The 19,514-nt window shown below is 38.0% G+C and overlaps 1 pseudogene across 1 annotated transcript; it reads right to left on the bottom strand.

Moving 5' to 3' along the window:
- Positions 1 to 12,247: 12,247 nt before the first annotated feature.
- LOC143592986 (calmodulin calcium-dependent NAD kinase-like) lies at positions 12,248 to 19,201 on the bottom strand (annotated as a pseudogene). The gene is made up of 9 exons (XR_013146017.1): positions 19,144 to 19,201; positions 18,889 to 19,074; positions 16,474 to 16,697; positions 16,299 to 16,357; positions 14,231 to 14,464; positions 13,638 to 13,767; positions 13,225 to 13,535; positions 12,956 to 13,104; positions 12,248 to 12,513 (listed from the first exon to the last, which is right to left on the bottom strand). The product of XR_013146017.1 is annotated as a calmodulin calcium-dependent NAD kinase-like (transcript).
- Positions 19,202 to 19,514: the final 313 nt, after the last annotated feature.

Genomic DNA, 19,514 nt, shown 5'->3' with positions numbered 1-19,514 from the left:
ACCTCCAGTCGAGTTTAGCGTTGGGTGGGGTTTGTCAAACCCAGTAGTACTACTCAACAATGACTCGCTATTATCCAATATTAAACGGTTCGATGTGAATGAAGGACTTTAGTTATTGCGTTTGCCACTTAGTCTTTACAAGTGATATATAATTTATATTAACAAAATTTAAATGCGTTTATCGGAGTATGTTATCTCCCCCAAGTGAAAAGCGTTTGAAAATAGTTTAGAGGGGTAAGTGAACTCACTGTTTGCGAAGAATTCCCAAAATAAATCACCAAAGGATGCGCGTCACAGAAAAACTCTCTCTAGCGTTCTATAACAACAAAGAGATTTTTCTAAGTGTCGGAACTATTATCGAGTCTCTAGACTCGGCACATAATACCTATGCACACAATGTGTTTCGTGTTTCGTTTGTGAATCGTGTGTGATTTTAACAAGTACATTCGTGATACATTACATGTGTGAGCAATTATTTACGTGTCATGTATTAATAATGTACATCACTAGCAATTACTCCCCGTAAGGGCAATTTGGTCACACATAACAATTAACTAGCAATTATTCCCGCAAGGGCAATTTCGTCAAAACACGACAACTATTTAGCAAGTATTCCCCCCAGGGGAAATTTGGTCAAATCATAACAATTAACTAGCAATTATCATGTTTCATGCATTTTCACAAAATTCAGCAGCTAGTTTTACCGAGACAGAAATTCTACTTGAAAGATTGTACTATTCCACCAATCATAGCATCTCAATTAATTTACCAAAAATCATCACAAAAGCATGCATGTGTTAGGTTTCCAGAACATATTTTATTTTATTTTTATTCCACATAGATTTCTCATAATGATCAAAACATTACAGCAAGCTCATAACAGTCAAATTCATGCGCAACAGAATGTTATTTGAAATTTCCGTTAAATGAAAAATCCAAAAAATGCAAGACCAATTGGGTTTGGTTCTTAACTCAACAAGTTAACTTCCAGAAGTGGAACCAACCCATTTGGCCTTGTATTTCATAAGATATAATATTTACAAAACAACCTAACAGCAGGTCTAACAACTCAGTTTTGCACAACCTTTTTGTAAAATCATAAAAGTTAACTTTTACACGTTCAAAAATTGCAAATTTATATTCTTTAGAAACTAGACTCAACCTAGTTTACTGTAGTATCAATAATCTCAACCAATTTTCACATTTACACCCCATTACAGTCAATTGAACATCAACAACACAATCTGTCCAGAAACTGTTTGCAACAAAACTCAACATATTAACCATCTATAGACTATAATCCGTTCATATAACACTCTAGACTCCATAATCACTATCCATGCACATCAATTACACATTACATACATGATTAGGGTTTTTGCTTGAACTCAAATCAAAGACACAAACAATTAACATGTGATAACATTAATTCTAGTTATCAAATCACAATCAATACATCATCTAATCAAACAAATCATATGAGCACCATATATGAAAATTTTCGGAACCTAGGGTTCACAATTAACCCATTAAAAATAGAAATTAAGTAAGAAGAATGCATAGGATAGTTGTTTATACCTTCCTAGCACCTTAATCTTCGATCAAACTTGAAAGATCTTGTGTATATGTGTGTGTGTGAGGCTGCCGATCGCGAGAGAGGGGAGGGGGAGGGCTGCCGTCGGGTAGAGTGAAAGGGAGAAGAGAGAGTTAGGGTTTATTGTTATTAATAATAATAACATGTTACACTTTAGTCCCTCAACTTCCAAATGTTACTTTTCTAGCTTAATTAACTAGTTCTAGCACATTGAGTTAACGTTTATAACAATGTTATCACATAACACATAATTATCACATAATTATTGTTTTGACGTTTTTCGTTTATTCACCAATCGTTTGCGTCAACTCGTTTGCGTTTCGGTGCAATTCCCGAAAGACTACACATGTAGTAAGTGTTAAGCGTCATTTAAACCCTAGTTTAAATGTAATGAGGTGTGCGTTATAGATTCAGTGATCTTTAAGTTTGAATTGACGAAGTTGAGTTAACGGAGTTAACCTGAAATTGACGATTGTCACATCATTCCCATGTTAAAGAATTTTTGTCCCGAAAATTTGAGTCAAGTCGTGATGAGTGTCTGAAAAAGTAAGAAAAATTTTCAGTTTGTCATATCATCCCCTAGTAGAAAGAAATTTCGTCCCGAAATTTAATTCATAACTCCGGTGATTTCTGACGGTTTGCCGAGTTTCGCGGTTTCCGGTGTTTGGTCAGCCCTTCAAAAAGGTGAGGATACTTTTTCATCATTTGATCCTCGCGTTCCCACGTGAACTCCGGTCCACGTCTTGAGTTCCAACGAACCTTAAAGATTGGAATTTTGCTGTGCTTGAGTGTTTTGGTTTCCCAGTCCAAAAACTTCAACTGGTTCTTCAATGAAACGTAGCTGTTCATCAACTTGCAGTTCGTCCAAAGGGACTACTTGGGTTTCATCAGATAGGCATTTCTTCAAATTGGATACGTGGAATACATTGTGTACGCTGCTGAGTTCCGTTGGTAGGTCCAGTCGGTACGCCACCGGACCAATGCGCTCAGTTATTCGATAAGGGCCAACGTATCGGGGGTTGAGTTTGTTTCGCTTCCCAAAGCGAACCACACCTTTCCAAGGTGAGACTTTGAGTAACACTTGGTCATTCACTTGAAATTCGAGAGGTTTTCGGCGCTTGTCGGCGTAACTCTTTTGGCGATCTAGTGTTGCTGCCATGCGGTTTCGGATTTGAACAATCTTTTCCGAAGTTTCAAGTACCAGTTCTGGACCAGTGATTTGGCTGTCACCCACCTCTGCCCAGCAGAGAGGTGATCGACACTTCCGTCCGTACAGTGCTTCAAAAGGCGCTGCTTTAATACTTGCGTGGTAGCTGTTATTATACGAGAATTCTACCAAAGGTAAGTGAGGTTCCAAACTTTTTCCGAAATCCAACACACATGCACGCAACATGTCCTCTAAGGTCTGAATAGTTCGTTCACTTTGCCCATCCATCTGAGGATGGTATGCTGTGCTTATATCAAGACGGGTGCCTAGTGCGCTTTGCAGTGACTTCCAAAAGTGCGAAGTGAAACGGGAATCTCGATCAGAAATGATTGAGACAGGCACTCCGTGTCTAGACACCACTTCTTTCATGTAGACACGAGTCAGTCTTTCCATTTTGTCTGATTCCTTAATCGCTAAAAAGTGTGCCGATTTAGTCAACCAGTCAACGATCACCCAGATGGTATCGCATCCCGTCGGTGTCTTAGGTAAACCCGTGATAAAATCCATTGAAATGTGTTCCCATTTCCACATTGGAAGTTCCGGTTGTTGTAGTAGGCCAGATGGTTTCTGGTATTCTATTTTGACTCGGGCGCAAGTCAAGCATTTGCTCACGTAGGTGGCAATGTCGGCTTTCATGTTCGGCCAACAGTAAAGTGCCTTTAAGTCACGGTACATTTTATCTGAGCCAGGGTGGATAGAATATCGGGACTTGTGAGCTTCGTCCATCACTAGAGTTCTCAACTCTCCGTATCGTGGAACCCAAATCCGGTTCTCAAAATATCGGACCCCGTCCGATTTGGTTCCAAGTTGCTTGTTCATGCCCCGCATGAGTTCCGATGGAAGATTATCATCTTTCAAAGCTTCAAGTTGTGCATCGCGAATCTGATCAGGTAAGTTGGTATGAATCGTGAGTTGCAATGCTCGCACTCGTCTGGGTTTATCTGTTTCTTTTCTGCTGAGAGCGTCGGCCACTACATTGGCCTTGCCAGGGTGGTACTTGATGGCACAATCATAATCCTTAAGCAGCTCGACCCAACGACGCTGTCACATGTTCAGCTCCTTCTGATCGTAGATATGCTGGAGACTCTTGTGGTCGGTGTAAATGGTAAACTTGGTACCGTACAAGTAATGCCTCCATATCTTAAGGGCAAACACCACAGCTCCGAGTTCCAAATCATGGGTCGTGTAGTTCTTCTCGTGAATCCGTAGTTGTCGAGAGGCATAGGCTATAACCTTCTCGAGTTGCATCAGCACACAACCGAGACCTTGTATCGATGCGTCACAATGTACCTCAAAATTCTCTGTTCCCTCGGGGAGGGCTAAAATAGGGGCGCTACAGAGTTTGGTTTTCAACAGTTGAAAAGCGGATTCTTGTGCGTCACCCCAATTGTACTTAGTACCCTTGTGAGTCAAAGCGGTGAGGGGTTGAGAAATCTTTGAAAATCCCTCGATATAATGCCGGTAGTAGCCAGCCAGTCCTAGGAATTGCCGCACCTCAGTCGGAGTCTTAGGTGCTTCCCAGTTTTTGATGGCCTCTACTTTGCCGGGATCGACATGGATACCATTCTCGTTGATCACATGTCCTAAGAAGTGAACCTCGCGCAGCCAAAATTCGCATTTCGAGAGCTTAGCGTACAGTTGCTCCTTCTTTAACAATTCCAGAATTAATCTCAAGTGTTCTTCATGGTCTGCCTTGTTCTTGGAATAGACCAGGATATCATCAATAAACACAATCACAAACTTGTCGAGGTACGCCTTGCATACTCGATTCATGAGATCCATAAATACGGCTGGTGCGTTGGTTAGACCAAAAGGCATAACTGAAAACTCGTAGTGACCATACCGTGTTCTGAAAGCCGTCTTTGAAATATCTTCTTCGCGCACTCTTAGCTGATGGTATCCAGATCGCAGATCGATCTTTGAGTAATAACTCGATCCTTGAAGCTGGTCAAACAAATCATCAATTCGGGGTAAAGGATAACGGTTCTTGACCGTCACCTTGTTCAACTCCCGGTAGTCAATGCACATTCGGAAAGTCTCGTCCTTCTTTCTGACAAATAAGACAGGGGCTCCCCATGGCGATGAGCTAGGTCGGATAAAACCCTTATCCAATAAGTCTTGCAACTGAGTGGACAGTTCCTGAAGCTCCGCCGGTGCGAGCCGATACGGGGCTCGTGCTATGGGTGCTGCACCGGGTGTTAACTCGATTTGGAATTCGACTTGACGAATAGGAGGGAGTCCAGGCAAATCCTCCGGGAAAACTTCCGGAAAATCTCGCACAATCGATATATCTTCAATTCGCTTCTCCTCCGCGGGTTTCTCAACAATATGCGCCAAAATTGCCGGATGACCCTTTCGTAGATACTTCTGCGCCTTCATGAGGGTAATGACGCTGGTGGTCATGCCGCTTCTCTCGCCCCGGATCGAAATGATCTCGCCGGAAGGGGTAGTAATGTGGACTATCTTTTCGTGACATATAATCTCCACTCGGTTCTCGGATAACCAGTCCATGCCGACAACGACATCGAAACTACTAAGCGTAAAAGGAATAAGGTCGATATCAAAGACATGACCTGCCAGTTTTAACTTACATCCCGCAAGTACATGAGTCGTTACTATAGTCTTACCGTCAGCTAATTCAACAGGAAACTTAGCGTCTAACGGGGTTGGAGTTAGGTCTAAGAGTTGACTAAAGGCTTTCGACACAAAACTCCTATCAGCTCCAGTGTCAAACAATACAGAAACAAAACAATCGTTCACAGGGAACTTACCAGTCACCACGTACGGATCATTACGGGCTTGACCCGACCCAATAACAAAAGCTCTTCCTTTACCATTGTTTCCACCACCACTGCCACTTCCATTACCTCCATTGTTGTCGTTCTGTTTCAGCTTGGGGCAGTCTTTCTTAAAATGTCCCTCTTGTCCACACCCAAAACATCCCTTGGTTGTCATGGGTGGTTTAGGAGAACCCTTTGCCGCAAGGTCTCCTCTACATTCCTTTGTCTGGTGACCCATCTTTCCGCATCTCTGACACTTGACACGGTCACACGGGCCAGCATGATGATAGTTGCACCTGTTGCACTTCGGATATTTCCCAGCATATCCGCTCGAACCCTGCCCGCCACTGTTGCTATTGTTGTTGTGACCCTGATTGTTGAAGCTCCGGGTGAATTCGGGCTTGCGGTAGTGTTGTTGCTGTTGTCAGTGTTCGGGTTGTCACGGGCCTTAGTGGTTGAACCCCTATGTGGTAGCGCACCTTGGGTCACTGCTTGATCCGTTAGTTTGTGAGCTAACCGGCTCGCTTGTTGAATCGTGGCTGGTCTGGAAGACGTCACCATGCCCTGAATTTGCGGTGCTAACCCATCAATATACATTTCAATCCTCTTACTCGGCGGGTCTACCATCCGTGGACACATCACGGCTAACTCGTGAGAACGAGTAGTGTAGGCTTCGATTTCTGAACCCACCATCTTCAATGACCAAAACTCTGACTCCAACTTTGCAATCTCCTCTCTCGGACAGTACTCCTCTCGCATCATGTTTTTGAACTCCTCCCAGTTCATCGCGTTAGCTAGTTCCAATCCAAGAATCTGTACATTTGAATTCCACCAAGTGAGGGCAGAATCTTCGAGTGTTCCAGCAGCAAATTTGACCCTACTGGCATGGGGACAATTACACATCTCAAACGCCGATTCGGCCTTCTCAGCCCAACGCAGGAAGCCTATAGCTCCCTCAGTGCCCTTAAACGTACTGGGCTTGCAGTCAAAGTAATTCTTGAAAGTACACGTTCCAGTTGGACCTCCAGCTTGATTCTGAACATGTGCGGCTAGAGCTGCCGCCGCATGGTCATTCAACAGGGTTTGGAGTTCTGCTGCGGTTAAGTTGATGTTACCGCGACCGTGTCCAGCGTTTCTTCCAGACATCTAGGTGTTATCATTCTCAGATGTCATCGTCTGAGGACACTTCTGAGTGTGCCTCCGGCTCAGCCGGTTCTTCCTCCGGTTCCTCTTCAGGTTCCTCCTCGGGATCCTCCTCAGGTTCCTTTTCGGGATCTTCTTCAGGTTCCTCTTCAGGCTCTGCCTCAGGCTCGGCCTCAGGCTCTGCCTCAGGTTCGGCTGCGTTCTGAGCAATCTGCATTTGTAAGACATCGCAACGCTCTAGAGCTATCTCGGTTCGGGTCCTTGCTACTTGGAGTTGCTCTTGCAAGTCTATTATTTCGGCTTGCATCTTTCTCATAATCTTCATCTGTTGATCACTAGCCTCCTACATTTCCTTCATGGTCGCTGCCATGCGGGCAATTTCCTCCTTAGTCTCGGTTCCGTCTTTTAACAGTCCGGAAACGTTCGCTCTCGTATAGCGCATGTAACCCACGTCACGCTCCAAGCATGAAACAACAGCTGCGAGAACTCGCTCTACAGGTTCGGTTATGGGTGGTATGGTGTTGGGGTAAGCAGGATGGTTCGGGGGTGGTAATGGGGGAACTTGTTCACGATAGATCATACGTCTGATCATATTAGGGTACCAATCCCAGCTAACTTCGTTTTCGTACATGCCTCCGGATAAGCGATACCTCTTCGGTGCGGGAGCTTCGAGTTCCGGGACTACTCGGGGTGGCGATGAGGTAGGTAGCTGCGGCTCCTTCCCATGAGCATGAGTCATCTGATCAGATGATGATGAGGGTGGCGTCGACATCCCTACAGGTAAGCCGTGTATGCGCGCGTATGAGTGAAAGAGGTAAAGAGATAAGATTACAAAGACTACACAAACATATGCAGTGCGTATCATTATAACTAATGGGTCGTCGCGGTTATAGTCTAGTATGCATGCAGCTTCTAGTTCGCTATAACCAATGGCTCTGATACCAATCTGTCACATCCTCAAAATCCACTAACGGAGTTTTACCGTCAGAGGGTGTGAACTAACAGGATCAGAATCATTAGTTATAATCAAACCATTAAAACGTTTAAATGAAAATAAGTGCGGAAGCGTAAAACCATAGAAACCAATGTTGCGTCACGCAGTACGACTTAAAAATCCAATGATAACAGTTTAAAATAAGTTTGCATAATTAAAAGTGTTTCAAGCAATGCATGATCCTAAACCGCGCGCCCGCCTCGGCTACCTGAGAATAACATACTAAAAGTGTCAACACGGGGTTGGTGAGTTCACAAGTTTGTATAAAATAAAGCGTTTAGCGTTTTGCGTTCAGCGTTTTGCGTTTAGCGTTTTGCGTTCAGCGTTTTGCGTTTAGCGTTTTGCGTTCAGCGTTTTGCGTTACCAGATAGTGTTAAATCAATTATATATCTATAGGTAGCTAGCCTATAAAACAAGTATTACTAAGTGTTCGACACCGAAGCTGACTGTTTATCATTTTCCTTGCCACCAGGTCTATCCCGACCATGGTATGTGTTTAGCCAAGATTACACCCACTCGACTCCAGTCGAGTTTAGCGTTGGGTGGGGTTTGTCAAACCCAGTAGTACTACTCAACAATGACTCGCTATTATCCAATATTAAACGGTTCGATGTGAATGAAGGACTTTAGTTATTGCGTTTGCCACTTAGTCTTTACAAGTGATATATAATTTATATTAACAAAATCTTAAATGCGTTTATCGGAGTATGTTATCTCCCCCAAGTGAAAAGCGTTTGAAAATAGTTTAGAGGGGTAAGTGAACTCACTGTTTGCGAAGAATTCCCAAAATAAATCACCAAAGGATGCGCGTCACAGAAAAACTCTCTCTAGCGTTCTATAACAACAAAGAGATTTTTCTAAGTGTCGGAACTATTATCGAGTCTCTATACTCGGCACATAATACCTATGCACACAATGTGTTTCGTGTTTCGTTTGTGAATCGTGTGTGACTTTAACAAGTACATTCGTGATACATTACATGTGTGAGCAATTATTTACGTGTCATGTATTAATAATGTACATCACTAGCAATTACTCCCCGTAAGGGCAATTTGGTCACACATAACAATTAACTAGCAATTATTCCCGCAAGGGCAATTTCGTCAAAACACGACAACTATTTAGCAAGTATTCCCCGCAGGGGAAATTTGGTCAAATCATAACAATTAACTAGCAATTATCATGTTTCATGCATTTTCACAAAATTCAGCAGCTAGTTTCACCGAGACAGAAATTCTACTTGAAAGATTGTACTATTCCACCGATCATAGCATCTCAATTAATTTACCAAAAATCATCAAAAAAGCATGCATGTGTTAGGTTTTCAGAAAATATTTTATTTTATTTTTATTCCACATAGATTTCTCATAATGATCAAAACATTACAGCAAGCTCATAACAGTCAAATTCATGCGCAACAGAATGTTATTTGAAATTCCCATTAAATGAAAAATCCAAAAAATGCAAGACCAATTGGGTTTGGTTCTTAACTCAACAAGTTAACTTTCAGAAGTAGAACCAACCCATTTGGCCTTGTAGTTCATGAGATATAATATTTACAAAACAACCTAACAGCAGGTCTAACAACTCAGCTTTGCACAACGTTTTTGTAAAATCATAAAAGTTAACTTTTACACGTTCAAAAATTGCAAATTTATATTCTTTAGAAACTAGACTCAACCTAGTTTACTGTAGTATCAATAATCTCAACCAATTTTCACATTTACACCCCATTACAGTCAATTGAACATCAACAACACAATCTGTCCAGAAACTGTTTGCAACAAAACTCAACATATTAACCATCTATAGACTATAATCCGTTCATATAACACTCTAGACTCCATAATCACTATCCATGCACATCAATTACACATTACATACATGATTAGGGTTTTTGCTTGAACTCAAATCAAAGACACAAACAATTAACATGTGATAACATTAATTCTAGTTATCAAATCACAATCAATACATCATCTAATCAAACAAATCATATGAGCACCATATATGAAAATTTTCGGAACCTAGGGTTCACAATTAACCCATTAAAAATCGAAATTAAGCAAGAAAAATGCATAGGATAGTTGTTTATACCTTCCTAGCACCTTAATCTTCGATCAAACTTGAAAGATCTTGTGTATATGTGTGTGTGTGAGGCTGCCGATCGCGAGAGAGGGGAGGGGGAGGGCTGCCGTCGGGTAGAGTGAAAGGGAGAAGAGAGAGTTAGGGTTTATTGTTATTAATAATAATAACATGTTACACTTTAGTCCCTCAACTTCCAAATGTTACTTTTCTAGCTTAATTAACTAGTTCTAGCACATTGAGTTAACGTTTATAACAATGTTATCACATAACACATAAGTCTAACACATAATTATCACATAATTATTGTTTTGACGTTTTTCGTTTATTCACCAATCGTTTGCGTCAACTCGTTTGCGTTTCGGTGCAATTCCCGAAAGACTACACATGTAGTAAGTGTTAAGCGTCATTTAAACCCTAGTTTAAATGTAATGAGGTGTGCGTTATAGATTCAGTGATCTTTAAGTTTGAATTGACGGAGTTGAGTTAACGGAGTTAACCTGAAATTGACGATTGTCACAATATTATGGTCTCGTGGGATAATTAAGGGGTTGATTTCCCCATTCAAGTCCCCTTTTACTCGTCGTGGTCATCATATCTTCGTTAGGGCATTCATTTGTTCATTTGAAAAGTGTCACCTCTGTTTTCACTGAACGGGGCTCGCAACGACTCGTGGGCCTTTGTTTTCACTAAACAGGGATATTATGGTCCCGTGGGATGATTAAGGTGTTGAGTTCTCATTCAAATATTAATTTACTCGACGTGGTCATCATTTGTTCGTTAGGGCATTCATTTGTTCGTTAGGGCATTCATTTGTTCGTTTGAAAAGTGTTGTTTCCGTTTTCACTGAACGGGGCTCGCAACGACTCATGGGGCTTTGTTTTCATTGAACAGGGATATTATGGTCTCGTGGGATTATTAAGGGGTTGATTTCCCCATTTAAGTCTCCATTTACTCGTCGTGGTCATCATATGTTCGTTAGGGCATTCATTTGTTCGTTTGAAAAGTGTCGCTTCTGTTTTCACTGAGCGGGGCTCGCAACGACCCGTGGGCCTTTGTTTTCACTAAACAGGGATATTATGGTCCCGCTGGATGATCAAGGTGTTGAGTTCCCCATTCAAGTCTTCATTTACTCGCCATGGTCATCATTTGTTCGTTAGAGCATTCATTTGTTCGTTTGAAAAGTGTTGCTTATGTTTTCACTGAACGAGGATCACAATGACTCGTGGGCCTTTGTTTTCACTAAACAGGGATATTATGGTCCCGTGGGATGATTAAGATGTTGATTTTCCCATTCAAGTCTTCATTTACTCGTCGTGGTCATCATTTGTTCGTTAGGGCATTCATTTATTCGTTTGAAAAGTGTCGCTTCTGTTTTCACCGAACGAGGCATTTTTGGAAATAATCAAAAGGTTCGGGATTTTTCAAATTGACTATTTTTCCCTCTAATATTAAATTTTAAGAAATGATAGCAAACACTTTCGATATGCCACCCGCAGGCATATCAATGATTCAAACTTTTATCAAATTTGAAACCTCTGTGTCAGCGTTAACTTTCCTTCAATGGTGATCGGAACGTTGTTTGGGAAGCATGTCATGCAAAACTATGCTCAAGTGAAACAATATATTCACAAAATTGAAAGGGTTAACATGTAATTTTTATTTTATCATTATGGCAAAGTCTAAAAGTCCCTTGAAACTTCCTTTCAAAATTTTTCATGGTGTAGCTCATAAAAACATAGTTCTTGAACAACATCCGTCATTACAATTTAATGTTTCTTTTCCTTCTATTGGTGGTAAATTGATAAATATATCAATAAAAGCAGCACATCATCTGTATTTAGAATGAAATACATATTGTATGAGACGTTCTCTTCTCAAAATTAGTTCATAACGAAAATTCTTTCAATTATAAATATATGATATTGAGAATGAAATTTCAATAGAAGGAGCGTTCTCGGGTACGTTTTTGCACGTGCATTTTTTTTATTAAGTCCATATAAAAAATCATTTTGTGATATAAATAGAGTCAAATTATTTACACATAATATAGATGTAATACATTTTCTATATACGTTATGTAATTTTATAATTTAGATCATTTCGTATGTTACACGGACTATAAAAATAGTATACTTTATAATATGTCATATTGTCATGTGTGTTTGGTTAATAACAAATGTATATTTGGATATTGAATGCCGTAAAACCGAAATAGAGTTTTAAGTGAAAGTTAACTTTTAATAATTAAACGTGTAAAGTAGAACATCCTGTATAATCTTGTATTCTTGTTATGAAAATAGTTCTTTCATTTCCTGATTTTTTTTTATGATTTCACTTGTGCAATTTATGGCCTTTCAAAATTCAAAAACATTAAAACATGCATTTTAATACTTGGCAATTGAAAAATGAAACATGCACAAATCCTCATCTAAAAAAACTACAAGTAAACTTGATCTTTAGATTTTTAGAATGCATGTTACAAATCTGAATTCTCAATTCTCTCCATCACAACTTTCAAATAACGTTGAAGACCGATTCTATCCGGTTTCAGTACAAATTCTTTCCACACGGAGCCAGATTCCGTTAACATTATGGGGTCACCATAAAGCTCGTATATAGAATCCGCTTCATCGTTGATTTCCCTTAACGTTTCCAAACATTTGATTTGATCTAACATATTGCTATTGTCGTCTTTCCACTCGATCAACTATATATTAACCAAGAAAATAGCTACAAGTGACCATTTTTTGTCATCAAATGTGCTTATTCTAATAAGAATAATGTATTTTCTTCATAATCAAATGTAATTTATCTTAGATCATGCGTAGTCAAAACTAGACACACCTGGGTATTTTACACCATGTGACGCTTAGTAAGCTTTTGGACATTTTCAAAAAGTGGGTGTACCGGTGTAGTAAGAAAAAGACCCAAAAACGCCTCTCTCTCCTCCCTCTCTCTCATAAATCCCTCAAAACTCGTGCCACACCAGCGTTTTGTAGGAAACACTTGTTACAAAATGCCTAGCCAAAATGCGAGGGGGGGATTTTGGGCACAAAACGCCGCAACGAACGCAACGATGGCCGAGTACGCATGTCTTAGAAAACTATTATAAAAAAATGAATAAATAAATAAATAAAATATTAACTTACTGTTGGTGGGACCCCAATGCCATTGGTGCAATATAGCCAGCCTTGCATTGTCCACAAGCTTACAATACTTTGGAAATGCATTTGCAAATCTCTTGTGTGATTTCAGCTGTAAATTTACTCTCACTGCTCTTTTCACTGCTATAGCTCTCCTATACAATTTAAAAATAAATAATTTTTATAATTATATAAAAAATTATTGAAACATATATAATAAAAATATGAACAATAGTTACAATTTACAAAATGTAACAAAAGGTTTGAGATCATACCTAATTCCTCTTGTAACAGCAAGATAAGGATCACAAACAACACCAACTAACTCAATTCTATAAGGTAGTTTTTCTTTAACTTCTTCGTCGTCTTCGCACCTTTCCCAGTAATCTTCAATGATGGTTCCGTCTTGTAAGACCTTATAGCCGGCACCCATGCGATAACGATGTTCATGAACCAATCTCACCATGGCAATTGTTTGCTCCACAAAGGGTTCCCATGACAATGTCCCGTCCATGATAACATCTAAGCCTTCATTTAAAGCCGTTACTAATAAAGATGAAGCTGCATCCGTAGATGTTTGATGCACCTATGTAAAATGTATCATTTATCGACGTCTTAAAAGTTTTTAAAAAATTTTGTACATGTCAAAATCTTGAAACATGTCGTTTGACTTGATCCGTGAAAGTACCAATTCTGCGGTTTGAAGCATCTCGTTGTGATGACCATTTGAACTTAGAGCTTGGTAAATCACATCCTTTTCCTTAAAAGCATCGGCTTCGACCACTATCGCATTTTGCGCTGCTCTTGACCAAAATGCCCTAACATAAATATATACTTTAGTGTGTTTCTTAAAACACTTGCTTAATATGATAATAGTGATACCTAGAGGTGTTCATAAACCGTTGAAAGTAACTGAACCATTTAGAACAAAGCAAGTCGATTGATTTTAACGAAATTTTTGAGACAAAATAATGATTTTAAAAAAATAAAAGAAAATTAGTTCAACCCGCCAAGGCAAACTCGACTTGTAGTCTCATTTAGCTAGCTTGTTGGATCGCTTAAGTTAGAGCTCAAATTATAACATATATATAATTATTGTATTACATGTATGCTAAAAAATAAGATGTCTTTTTCTATATATATCAATGTGTAAAAGAAAAAAATATATACTTCTATGACTGGCTTACCGAACCTAACCAGTTCGGTTTGTCATTCTAAAAATTAAAACCAGAATTAGCTATTCGGGCTAGGAAATTATCCATGAACACCTAACTCACATACTCTTTTAGGATTTCTTTAAGAACGGTGCTCTTGCCGGCACCCATGCCACCACCCATGAACAGGATTACAGGACGTCTATTGCGTTGAGCCACCGGACCCTTCGCCTCGGTAAAGGTATCATCACCATCGCCTTTCTTAGGAGTTTTATAACCTATAGCTTTCATTTCCTCCACCATTGTTGAAAATGCCCTTGTCACTTTTAAATGTTTTGTAACTTTCCCAAATCTTTGCTTTCTGCATATTAGTATTAGTAACATAAATAATTAAAAGTTTGTTAACTTGAAATGAACTAAAATAAGTTAAATAACACATGACCTCAATTGAACTTCTTTCTAAAGTTTACTAAAACAAAGTTATGTGTGTTGCATTTCATTATGAAATCATATAATTCATGAGTAGAAAATTGTATAATTATGATTGCTACATGACATACATGTCCAATTGTCCATCTAGTTTATGCAATGTCATCCATGTTCCAATGCTACAATTCCCAACTTATTGAATTGTTTATTCATGAACAATATTCCCACTTAAATAGTCAAATCCCACTATCTAAGAAAATATTTTTATACAACATGTATTTAAATTACGAGTGGGCCATAGCATCTTTAGCTTTCTAACCTTTGCAAAGGTGCAACCTTTTGCAATACATGTTACATGATAGTAACTCATTTACTGATAAGTGAGTTTATTCTCAAAATTAGTCGTTTTAAGGTTAAATTTTATATAATTACTAATAAAGTCTTTATCAACTTTTTTGTATAAATTAAACCATTTTCACCTAACAAAATTAAATTCATAAGCCTAGCCCAAGCTTCATAAATTATCTGGCACAACATCTCCATCCCAGGCCCAACCGACCACACATAATAATCTAACCATTAATGATTCGAAAAAAAGACTACCTTTAACTGATTCTAAGGTAGAGTGTGTTTGGTTCACTTGAAATATACACATCTTAATGTTTTATGAAGCCTCTTAATGGATAAGTTTAAGAAACATACTGATTAATTTAGAGGTTGCATCTTAATCAGTCAGGTATCTTAATAGTTTAGCACATGATTGCTGAACAACACCTAAGCAGAACACAGTTTTATTTTATATTATATTATTTATTTTTATACAATAACAAAAACTAACCATTTTTTAGAGCATCGACTTTCTTTTTTGTGTTTAGGCCACACACTCTCTAATTTGGTGCGTCATTTGCCCCACTATAGACAGACTATATTGTGTTAACTGGGCTCACGCTAGCTTAAGAGTTTAGCTTGGATGTTCCCCAGGGAAACCATACCACCGGCTTCCATTTAACAATCTTTGTGCCACCACAAGAGCAGAACTCTCTGGTGTAACACATGGTGGGACAAAGACCCGGGTGAGCTCCGGATCCGAATTGACAACCCCGCAAGTCAAGAGTGTATGGGCAAATTAGTTAATAGCTATTTTATGTACATAAATGTAATTTCTATACGATAAAACTTTTTGTCTATAATAAAGGGAAAAATTTCAAAATGTCTGTTTTATAGAGAGATTTCGCTTATGTTCTCATAATCAAGAGTTTCAAAAGTCTCATCCAAACACGTCTCCGCCACCGCTTTTTCTACTCGCACGTCGCATTTTCCCTTCAATCAAATAACGCCAGCTGACCGCAAACAGGTCATCTCAGACAAGTTTGGTGAACAAACAGGTTGTCCAAATGAGTTTGTTGAACAAACATGTCGTCCCAAGGAGTTGTTGAATAAAACAAGTCGTCCCGATGACTTAATTTGTTAAAGAAAAGGTCGTCCCAAAGACTTTTGTTGAGCAAATAAGTCGTCTCTTGAGTTATTGATAACAAGTGACGCCTGCTTATTGATTCTACAAACATGTCGTCCAACTCTAAAAAGACGTCGCTAACAACGTGTTTGAAGGAAACATTTCTGGACCCTTGATTTGTGAGGGCATAAAGTAAATCTATTTTATCTATAAAAGGGACTTCTTGTGAATTTGTCCATTAATAAACCTTACCCTTTTAACTTCTAACTACTATAGTATATGCATAAGATAAAAGAAAGATAAGATATGTCACCTTGTAGCTATTAACACAATGTTTTTAAGCTTCCCCTCATCAGATCCAACGTTCAGCACCTTCCACCACAAAAAAAATAAAATAATAAATATCCTATGTTGCCTAGTAACTCAAAACAAATAATAATATGTGTTTATAATAAGATATAATATTGTACATAAAATTTAAACTTTACCTGGCTGATCATAAGAGAAGCATGGCTCCAATGAAATGCAAAATAGCCAAGAATGCATCTTTCAAGCTCCTCAACAAGCTTCATAGAAAGCTGTTCGACTTGCTTTTCGTTTGAAAAATACGTGTACATGTCATCTTCAAACGATTTGGAGCTTCTCACGTAATCTGATGCCAGCTTGCATAGCACGTAACACTCGCTTGCATCCCTAAATCCAATTTGCCTTGCTACACATACATACAAACATATAAACAAAGTGTTCCATTTATTAAATAGTCGTATGGGGCCATATATGGAGTTTTAATCGAGCACGTTTGTGCAATTGTGCACTAATGTTTTTATACATGCTGTTAGGGGTGAGCAACTTAACCGTCATAACCGTTTAACCGAACCATAATCGACTTAACCGAACCGATTTTAACTGATAACCGACATAATCGGTGGGTCGGTTTAATGAAATTTTAAAACCGTCAAATACGGGTCGGTTTTGATTAAGAATAATTCCAAAACCGCCATAACCGAACCGACCCATTTATTTAACCAACAATATGCTTAAGATTAACTTCCACCAAGCATGTTGTTGGATTATATCGTTTTGATGTTTTTGGTTCAACGATATATATCAAATTAAGTTGAATTTCATTGTTGGATTATATAATGTCATTCTTTTTTTTGAATATCTGGTATTAATATTAACGATTATATGTTAGATTATGTCGTGTGGTTTTTTTTGTAATAATTGGTACCAAACTTTTAAGCTAAGTTGCATTTTTTGGGTTACGTTTAACCGACCCATAACCGACTCACTATAACCTACAAAACTGATTAACCATAACCGCCATAACGGATCGATTATGGTTATGGTTATCCATTAACCAACATATCGGTTATGGTTATAGGTTTGGCTCAAAACCGACCAATGCACACCCCTATAGGCCGTACACAAAAGTGATTGACATAGCTAGCGTTAACAAAGTGAGCTGGTACATGTAACACGTAACAAAGTGATCTGGTACACGTGACAACTTACGGGGTCGTATAACATGCTAAACTAGTATGAAAATCATATGTGCAATAATATGTTTTTTATTAAAGTGATTGGGTTTAGGTCTTTGAAGGGGCAGATTGTACATTGCTATTTAATGTTTTGAACAATTGAGTGTACTGGAGGCTTGTGAGTTGTGAGTTGTGAGTTGTGAGTTGTGTTCTGACTTTTGTTCAAAGTGGCCGGTCACTTCAACTTTAGTTGAGGAATTTTAGATATTTTAATGTGTGAAATCTACGTGAAACAACTTTTGGGTTAGTGATTTAGTGTATAACAGTGACATAATGTTATATATATATATATATATATATATATATATATATATATATATGTGATGTTTTGTTATAAAGAATATGTCATTATGATGTGTTTTATTCTACATACAAATTTAATAAGAAAAAGAAAGCTTTATCAAATAAAAAAATTTCAAGTTGCCATATGTTATACTCATTTGCTCTACAACTCTAAATTAAATCTACTTTATTTTCTTTAAATTAATCTTTTATTTTTCTTTATAAATCGGTTGAACTATTGATATTCAGGTCAGCCCGAATTTTATGTGCATGTCAGGACTAACATCTTTGACACTAGTTATAATATGAGCCGGGCTTGAATTGCACATTTCAACCCGTAGCCTGACACGATTAACGCTCATAATTTTACGACTACCTTTTAAAAAAATTAACTTTTTTATGTGTGCTCTTAAATGTAGGCGCACACCAAACAAGAAAAGACAACAAACTAAATACAAGCTGTAGTTTGTTTTGACTTTTAACAGCCGATTAAAGGTGTAACCATAAGCCTATAACTTTGTAAGAGTATTCTCAACTTGTATTTAAAAACATGAAAGAAAAATTTGTAAATTATATGGTATGGTTATAAGTGGTGGCGAGTAAATTAGAGATAAAATGTTACATTCTCAGACTATTCCTTATATTTATTTGAGGGAGTTTTGTAAATTAAATGATATGGTTATAAATGGTTGTAAAATGAGAAAGAAAATGTTGTTATATGTAAAAGTTAAATTTAGGGTTTAAATTTTTATACTATATAATATTTTAATATTTTCTGAAAGTGATTGTGATTGCATAGATTCAAAAATAATGATAAAGATACTAAAAAAATATTTAATTGAACATGAGAAAGAAAATATAATAATTGTTAAATGTAGTTATATAATATATATGGTTAGAAATAGAATGGTTAAATTTGGTTTTCATTGTTCATACCTATACTTCTTTACGATAACATCTTTTAAAAGTGGTTGCGATTGAAAATATAATTCTAACTATATAAAAAGAAGTGTTATTAATTAAATAATAAAGAAAAAATTATATTAATTTATAATGTATATATGGTTGGAAAAAGCTTACCAACATAACTAGGAAACCGTTCAAGTCTCCCAACATGTCCGGATCCAGTAAGATCCAAACGTGGGACAACACTTTCAGGCTTTGCTAATATTATCTTTTTACGGCGCCGGTGTGTGACAACAGCCCATATAAACCCCATGGTGGTTGCAACTAGGATGTGTGCTACCACTACCCTCCGGTAATCACCTGCATATATAAAACTCAACTGGTGTGAGTTAGAGAGAGAGAGAAAACTAGAGAGAGAGAGAGACTGACCGTTGATCATTATGGAGTTGTTAAAAGAATTAAAGGGGAAGTGATGATATGTAGTGGAGTTATAAGTTACAACTTTAAGGTGGGATAATAGTATAAAAAAACACAATGGTTATTCAAAGTAACAATCCATCTTGCATACAAATTTTGGTGGTTAGACTTGTCCATAAAAAAAATGACAACTATTTATTTTTTATTTTTATTTTTTTAATGACCAACAAATAGAGGTTGTCTAGTAGGTATTCTATACGGGGTGACACAATGACAAAATACCACTATCACCTGGCTCAACCTAGTCGTACGGAGCCCTAAGTATCTCCAAGTTATCTCCAGTTTCAGGGAAAACTCACCTGCCCTAAGTGCCACTGGTAGTA

The sequence above is a fragment of the Bidens hawaiensis genome, unplaced genomic scaffold (assembly GCF_021521415.1).
Source record: "Bidens hawaiensis isolate Kalapana, Puna unplaced genomic scaffold, B.hawaiensis_p1.1 tig00041609_1, whole genome shotgun sequence".
Classification (NCBI taxonomy): Eukaryota; Viridiplantae; Streptophyta; class Magnoliopsida; order Asterales; family Asteraceae; genus Bidens; species Bidens hawaiensis.
Note: the sequence above shows the minus strand (reverse complement) of the source record. Positions and strands in the feature narration are given on the sequence as shown.